Source organism: Procambarus clarkii, chromosome 7, assembly GCF_040958095.1.
Source record: "Procambarus clarkii isolate CNS0578487 chromosome 7, FALCON_Pclarkii_2.0, whole genome shotgun sequence".
Classification (NCBI taxonomy): domain Eukaryota; kingdom Metazoa; phylum Arthropoda; class Malacostraca; order Decapoda; family Cambaridae; genus Procambarus; species Procambarus clarkii.
Window position 1 is genome coordinate 34,959,826 of NC_091156.1, and position 8,229 is coordinate 34,968,054.

The following is an 8,229-nucleotide window of genomic DNA, read 5'->3' on the forward strand; positions in this document are numbered from 1 at the left end:
GTGAGACGCTCTTTGAATTTTTGGACATATTCATTCACCGTTCCCACGGTCACTCCCGGTGTCCATTGTTCCCTCAGCATGGACAGAGGACTTCGCACCTCGTGTCCATACACCAGCTGGAAAGGTGAGAATCCTAACGATTCTACCACCGCGTTACGTATGGCAAACAACGCGGGGTATACAGCCTCATCCCACTCAGCCCCCTGTTCTGCGCAGAACACTCTCAGAACGGTCTTCAAGGTGGAGTGAAATCTTTCGATCGCCCCTTGCGACTGCGGTCGGTAGGGCGACGACCAAATCTGAGTCACTCCCCATCCTGTCACCGTCTGTCGGAACCACTTAGACTGGAATATACTTCCGCAGTCTGTCTGAATTTCTCTGGGCATCCCCACCCAAGAGAAAAATTGTTGTAGTTGTCCGGCTACTCCTTTCGACGTCAAACGTCGCATCGGTACGGCTTCTGGAAATCTGGTGGACGCACACATTATCGTCATCAGGTAGGTATTCCCTCGCTTCGTCCTTGGCAACGGACCCACCCCGTCGACCAACAGACGCTCGAATGCAGGCCCAAACGCCGGAACAGGGATCAATGGGGCCTTCGGTATCGTGGATTGGCTCTTACCTGCCCTCCGGCACGGTAAGCACGTCTTACAATAACGCCTCACCTCGGCGTCCATACCTGGCCAGTAAAAGTGTTCCCTGATCTTTCGCAGCGTCTTGGTCACCCCCAGGTGACCTGCAGAGTCCACGGAGTGCGATAGGTCCAACACAGCCGCTCTGCACTGGGCCGGCAACACTACCTGGTGCCTCGTACTTAGAGACTCTTCTCCGGCCTCCATCCTCACAGGCCTCCACTGTCTCATCAGCATGCCGTCCTGTATGTAAAAATGAGTAGCCTTCTCAGGACCAACACGTCCTCCTTTGGCCTCACGAATCAGTTCGGGGAACTCCATCTGCTGCAACTCTCCAAGACGAGTGCGGTCTACCCCTAGAGAACTGGTGAGGGTCACCTGCAACTCACCATTCGGGCTGTCTTCGCCCTGCGCTCGTTCTCCGGGTCCTATGAAGAGGTGATCGATTCCCAGGCTGTCGGACGTCTCCTCAGCCCCATCAGATCCAGAACCTCCTTGTTCTTCGCGCTGTCTCGACATCACAGCACAAACTGGGAACGCCACCGGGGCGAGTCCCTTCTCGTCCCCACAGGCGTTTAACACTCCGCCCGTCTCCTTGTATTGCTCTAGGCACTCCTCGCCTTTCACTAGATTCGGAAGGACATATCCTCCACATGCGTCATTTCCCAAGATGACCTGTGCCTCCATCTTGGGCATTGATGCGCAGACCCCCACCACTAGGGTCTGGTAGCCATAATCAGAATTCAGAGTCACCTGGTGTAGGGGCATCCTCACTGGGCCTCCCACAGTGGTCACACTTGCCACCCCCACACTGGTACTCTTGTAACCCTCGGGGAACAGGGTTTCACTCACCAGGGTAAAATCGGCCCCAGTGTCTCTTAATATCTTCACCGGGATGGGGTCTGCGTCCCCCATCCTTACGGTTCCCTGACACACGAACGGGTGAACTCTCTTCTCCCCACTCAGTACGGGTTCATCCCGCACTCTCTCGGCCATCTGGTCCTCGAACCTCACTAACGCAACGTTCCCCCGCTGCTTAGGGCGTCTGCATTCCCGCGCGACATGTCCGATTATTCCGCAATTGTAACAGTGCACCTTCCTCGTCGGAGACCATCCGCCACCGCTCGCCTTAGCACTGCCTCCAGAGGCCGTCGCTCCCTGTGTCTTTCTCGCACCATTCGTCGACTCCTTTGTTGCAGCAACAGCTCCCGAGCTCTCAGCTTGGTACTTCTTTATCGGCTCTACAGCACCTTTTGATCCTCTGTTGTCCCAACTCGAGAGGTGGGACTTGGGAGAACTCGCTCCTGTCCTCCATCTATCCGTCCTCCTATAATTCCTACTGTTTCCGGAGTATACGGGTGGTCGGAGCTGTCCCTCTTGGCGTGGGCGCAAGGCTTCTTCCAACATGTCGGCTCTGTCGGCTGCGGCCCTCAGGTCCTTTATGTCCGCCTCCTTTACTCTCACCCTGATCTCAGGAGAGAGCACGGACATAAACTTTTCCATAACCATTAGCCCCTTGACCTCTTCAAAAGACCTCGCTCCTTCAGAGTCCAGCCACTTAAGGAACTTCCTCTCCATGTCCCTCGCCGTCTCCGCATAAGATTTTCCTGGCGAACGGGTACATTCCCTAAACCTCTTCCTGTAACATTCCGGCGTGAGCTTGAAAGAATGGAGCACAGCTCTTTTTACCGCATCGTAGTTGGTGCATTCTTGGAAGTCGAGCATATTGTAGGCTTCACGAGCTTCACCTGTGAGCCTACCTTGAACTAGCTCCGCCCACTCCGCCCTCGGCCACCTCTTCAAAGCAGCAACCCTTTCGAAGTGGTCGAAGAAACTTTCGGCTTCATTTTGCACAAAGACCGGCAGATCTCGCTCCCTCACTCGTCGGTCTTCCTGTTGCGGCGGAGCAGGTGCACCTAGTCCTAGTTCAGCTCGCTTCAGCTCCACCTCCTTGTTAGCTTCTATCTCCTGCTGTCTCATCCTAGCTTCTCGCTCGTGTTCTTCCCTGCGCAGCTGTGCTTCTCGCTCTTGTTCTTCCCTGCGCAGCTGTGCTTCTCGCTCTTGTTCTTCCCTGCGCAGCTGTGCTTCTGCTTCTCGCTCTTCTTTGCGCTGCTGTGCTTCTCGCTCCTCACGCTTCAGCTGTGCTTCTCGCTCCTCACGCTTCAGCTGTACTTCTGCTTCTCGCTCTTCTTTGCGCTGCTGTGCTTCTCGCTCCTCACGCTTCAGCTGTGCTTCTAGCTGCAGCTTCATTATCTCCAGCTTAACGCTGTGACTGCTGCCGCTGGATCCCCTGCTGCTTCCACCAATGCTCAGGTGTTCTCCCACACTGGCAGGTGTTTGTGGCCGTTCCTCCCCCAAAGCTTCGTCTCGAGCCCTGAGCTGTGCCATTATCTCCAGTCTTCTCTCTCCCACTCTGGCAGACCTCAGCTTTATCCCAAAATGGTCTGCTATTGCTTGCAACTGTGCCTTGGTGCATTCCTCCAGCACCTGCTCATCTCTAGTGTCAATGAACCTTGTTACTTTATCATCCTCCATCTTGTGCTATGAGTGATAACCTGCACCTGATACCTAATACCACTGCCAAGTACCACAACTGCAACCTTTATTTCGATCGTGATCCTGGCAAGGTCGCCAATGTTGGGGACAGTCACTACTCTCTCGGTGAGCAACCGTATCAGTACTTAATCCTGGCAAGGTCGTCAATGTTGGGGACAGTTCACTACTCTCTCGGTGAGCAACCGTATCAGTACTTAATCCTGGCAAGGTCGCCAATGTTGGGGATTCTCACTCTCGGGTGTGTGCAACAGTTATACTCAAGGTCACTCATCGTAGCCCTGCGGGACTTCACTCTATCTTTGCGGCGCCACTGTACGCCAGGAGAGTATCCCAGTCAATCCCAACCGGTCTCTGATTGAGAAGGAGTGGGAACACAACTCGTTCACTTAACTGTTATGTTCCCGCCCCAACAATAGGGCTCTACTATTAACCACAAGGTCGCAAACTGGTGTTTTCGGTGTCCAGTAACACATCATTGGATTTGTTGAGTTGTGGTGACCGTGGCAAGGACACACTCAATAGATCAGGATATCAGGCAGGTATTTACTTCTATCACTCTCTGCTTTCAGGTATTATATAGCCACAAGATATATGGAAGGGATGATATAAACACAAATGTATTTTGTATTTTACTTTAAACTCATTCAAAAGGTATCACAAGGTCATATCAATAAACAATCGGCTGATCCAGGCGGGAGTCGTTCGTTCCCACGTATAATATGCACTCACTAAGGTGGCAACACTCCCTCTCTTGTCACTGTCAAAATCAGCTGGGCGCCTTCCCCCACGCGAATGTTTATTGCTTGTTTCTCTGGCGTCATGCGCGCTGTTTCTTTAAGTTCTCAAAGATCACTAGAAGTTCGCACACTCGATATTTGCGACAATAGCACGTATTACTTCGCTACACTGTTCTCGGGCTCAAACAATCGTTTCTATAATAAATGCGATAGTAATTCATTGTAATGGTATTACGCACTGCCCTTCATTTAGTGATAACTCATGAAGTATTTAACACTAGAGTTCTCAGTATTTCCTTTCGTGGGCGATAACACAATTAATCACTGCACACATGAATGCTTATTCAATGCACGAACGTGGACATATATAATATAGATAAATCAGACATCAATAAATGGTAATAACATAGTTACTGGGCACATAGCCTAACTTCCAAATACTGACATAATATTATATATATTCTCTCACTATATGATTCAATTAAAGTCTCATGAAAGACATTCTCAACACATTAAATTCATCAATACCTCCGGTTGCCTGTACACACCAATAATAAACATAAATATCACGAGTACTCTTGATAGTACTACTCTGCACACTGGTGCCTTACTGTGACATAGGTGAGCCTTGCTCACGACATACAAAATCCTCAGGCAAAATAATATAGCTGAATAATATAGCTGACTAAAGGGGAATTGGGAGGGAAACTAGAACCACCTACTTCCACCTATCCTCCGATGAGAGTTGAGTTGCAGCTCCTGGTCCTGGCTCCTGCCTCGTGTCGGGAACGCCCCCACACACACACTGTCGTGTCCTCCAGGAACTCAATCAATGTCCCACCGTAAGCGCGTCGTCTCCGTGCCTTATCCCAGCAGGTCCGTGCTCCTTCTCGACTTCTTGTAGGGTTGGAGTCGGTCTCCGGCCGTCGACTTCTCCCAGCTACGGCTGCCCGCCTACGTCTTGGCTGCAGTCGTTCGAATTCCCAAATAGTTCTCTTCTTCCTCTGCTACCCAGTGGCTCTGTTCAGCCACTACTCCGTCACGAATGGGTGAACTGCCTCAGACGTCGCCTACGTCACTGCACAGACTTCACTTCTTCGTGCACAGTACCTGTCCTGGAGCACTTGTTGCTCAATATCCGTCGATTCCCTCTCTGGTTCAACACATGAACGAAGGAAGACCTCACAGAGTACCGGCAGACTTCAGGTGACGCGTAAAATCCACGGGAGCAGGAAACAACTGTCAAACTGACAGGACCAATCTTCGCACGTCCAACCTCCTTGACGTGTCGTGTCAGACTGATGGCGCCAACGCGGCGCGCTGACCGGACCCCCCTTCCTTCGTGACGTCACATTCGCCACGGGAGGTTTTCATTGGCTCCCTGTGCCACATTGCTGTCGGTGACCAATCCGGTGTCACTGACGTCACACAGTTTTGGCGGGGAAACAGGAGAGCCAGCGCCATCTTGGCTTCCTAAAGGGCCTAAACCACAGGCCAAAATACTATTGTTTTATAAATTTCTCGGCACTCCAAGAACACTCCGCTCTCCCACATATACCAACTTGATGCCTGCGACGTAGAGAACGCTTGAGTAAAGTGGACATGACTCTTACTGCAGGCGTGGGAGAAATATAAGGGGGGGGAACACCGTCACAATATATATATATTCGGTTCGAGTCACTTCTGGGGTGTGACTTTTCAATCGCATATAGTCCTGGGGACCATTCAGGCTTGTTCGCATTTGTGTTCCTCACGTGTGCCCCAAAGAATGAGGTGATTTGATAAAATGCTATGCCCAAGATTACCATCCGAGTGCCGGCGGGGAAGTGGTTCAAATAGCTTCGGCTATCACTTCCTTTTGTCCGGTCGTGATGGTCAAGCGGATTAAGGCGTCCTGTATACCAGTTGCTTTGCTCCTGGCAGTATGGGTTTGAGTCACTTCTGGGGTGTGAGTTTTCAATCGCATATAGTCCTGGGGACCATTCAGGTTTGTTCGCATTTGTGTTCCTCACATGTGCCCCAAAGAATGAGGTGATTTGATAAAATGCTATGCCCAAGATTACCATCCGAGTGCCGGCGGGGAAGTGGTTCAAATAGCTTCGGCTATCACTTCCTTTTGTCCGGTCGTGATGGTCAAGCGGATTAAGGCGTCTTGTATACCAGTTGCGTTGCTCCTGGCAGTATGGGTTCGAGTCACTTCTGGGGTGTGAGTTTTCAATCGCATATAGTCCTGGGGACCATTCAGGCTTGTTCGCATATTATATATATATATATATATATATATATATATATATATATATATATATATATATATATATATATATATATATATATATATATATATATAGGGGGGTACCACCACTGGTGTAATTATAGGGACCCACAGCCTCAGAGAAGGGAACACAGAGCACTCAGGGAAAAACTTGACATTTAACTCTGAATACGAAAGAGTGTTCACTTCTCCTACCACCCCCTTTTTTTTTTATTATGATGTACACTTTATTATGCAAGGTTATACAGTTACATATCTGATTTTATACAAAAAATGAACATTAAGAGGACACAAGAAAAAGTTCGCTTCCTAGAGGCTGTAGATTTCCTTGAACTCCTCCGACGCCGGGCAGGAACCGAGGATGCAGCGGGCATTTCCCCTCTGGATCGCGACACTGAGGCGCTGAAAGAGAAAACTTGCTGCTCTAGGGTCTCTTGTGGTGTCAATGAGCTTGGAACCAAGATCCTTAAGAAACCTTCTTGCACTCTCACCCCATGGGCCTAGGGTCTCAGACCCTATTGGAACGAAATTGTACCTTTGATCTAATTGCCTGTACTTGACTGACTTTTGTTTTTCTCTGTGTGTCGCTGCGGCTCCTGCCGTGCCGGCAGAGAGGGTGATGTATGTCGTTGCCAGGGTGGATACGCAAGTATAGTCCCATGCTAACTGCCTGCCACCCTTCCACGGACGCAGTGTGATTCCGTCTGGTCGGCCGGCAAAGCTAACAGAGTCACGGTTCAGTAGGTTGCGGGGCTCTCTCTCCGCTGGACACTGAGCAGAGGCAAGGCTTCTTTTAATGATGTCGTTGACTTCGTCGTGTCTAGTGTGCCAACCACCCGATTTTCCACAGTGCAGGCCATGCAATCCATATTCGTCAGCATCTGCCTCGCCGCAAATACACCTGTGAACAGTGTGGATAGGGGCAGCAAGGCGGAGAGCGACTGCAATACGGAGCTCCTGCGGATCAAGACGTGTGCCTGTCGCAGACATAGGGACTGCCAGAAGGAAGTCCCCTGCATGGGGAGCCTGCACAGCTGTGAGGCGTGCACGATCACTGGGGGTTGTTGCTGCCTCCAGCAAAGCTGTGGCTTCTTTGTCTACAATGGGGCTGTCCCAACTGGATTGTTTCTTGGCTTTCGGCATGGCTGGTCTGAGTGCTGGGTCTGTCATGGCACCCCATTTCGTGTCACATTCCGTGTAGTGGGGGTCCTGTATCCCCGCTACATCACTCAGGGTGTCAGGTAGAATTTCCTTAACCAGGTCATCTGATGCTGAGGAGGAAGACAGGAAGGCTGGGACTGCAATTTGGGTGGCGGTGCGGACACCCAAGCCACCGAGCCTGACAGGAAGAGTGGCTTGTTTCCACTGGCATTCGTTGAGAGAGAGGTTAACAACTTTTTCCAGCATGGTCTTCAGTAGGAGGTCATACTCGTCAAGCTTTGGGTTGTTGTAAGATGGGGCGCACCTCAGAAAGTAGGTTAGCCTCGGAAGGGATAGGCATTTGGTGAGGAGATAAAAAGCATCGTGGGCATCGATGTCACCTATTCTGTCTTCCATCCTCCTAAGGTCTGCGATTTTCTTGTCGAGGATCTCCTCAATGGCGTTAGACCCGAGGGGAGCTCCAAGGAGGGTGCTGTTCTCGGCCCTAATGACATGGGCTCCAGGCAAGGCAGACCTTATTCTAGCTACGATGTCTGGGTTGGAGGAGACTACTTCACACTTGGAAGGGTTCAGGACGAGACCCAGGCTTACTTCTTGCTCCCTTATTTTCCTGATATCTGACAAGAGGTGGTCTACGGTGCCAGCTATAGTGCCATCATCCAAAAACCAGATGTTCAACTCGCTGGACAAGCTTTCGGTGATTTCTTTTAAGACTAAGCAGAAAAGAAGGGGAGCAAGAGGATCACCTTGCTGAACACCTTCACATGATCTGATTTCATGTTCACCAAAGAGCAGTTTTGACTCGCCACTGTAGCACGATAGTATGAACGGGTAGAGGGGCCGGAAATGGCGATGTACGGCACAAAGTACT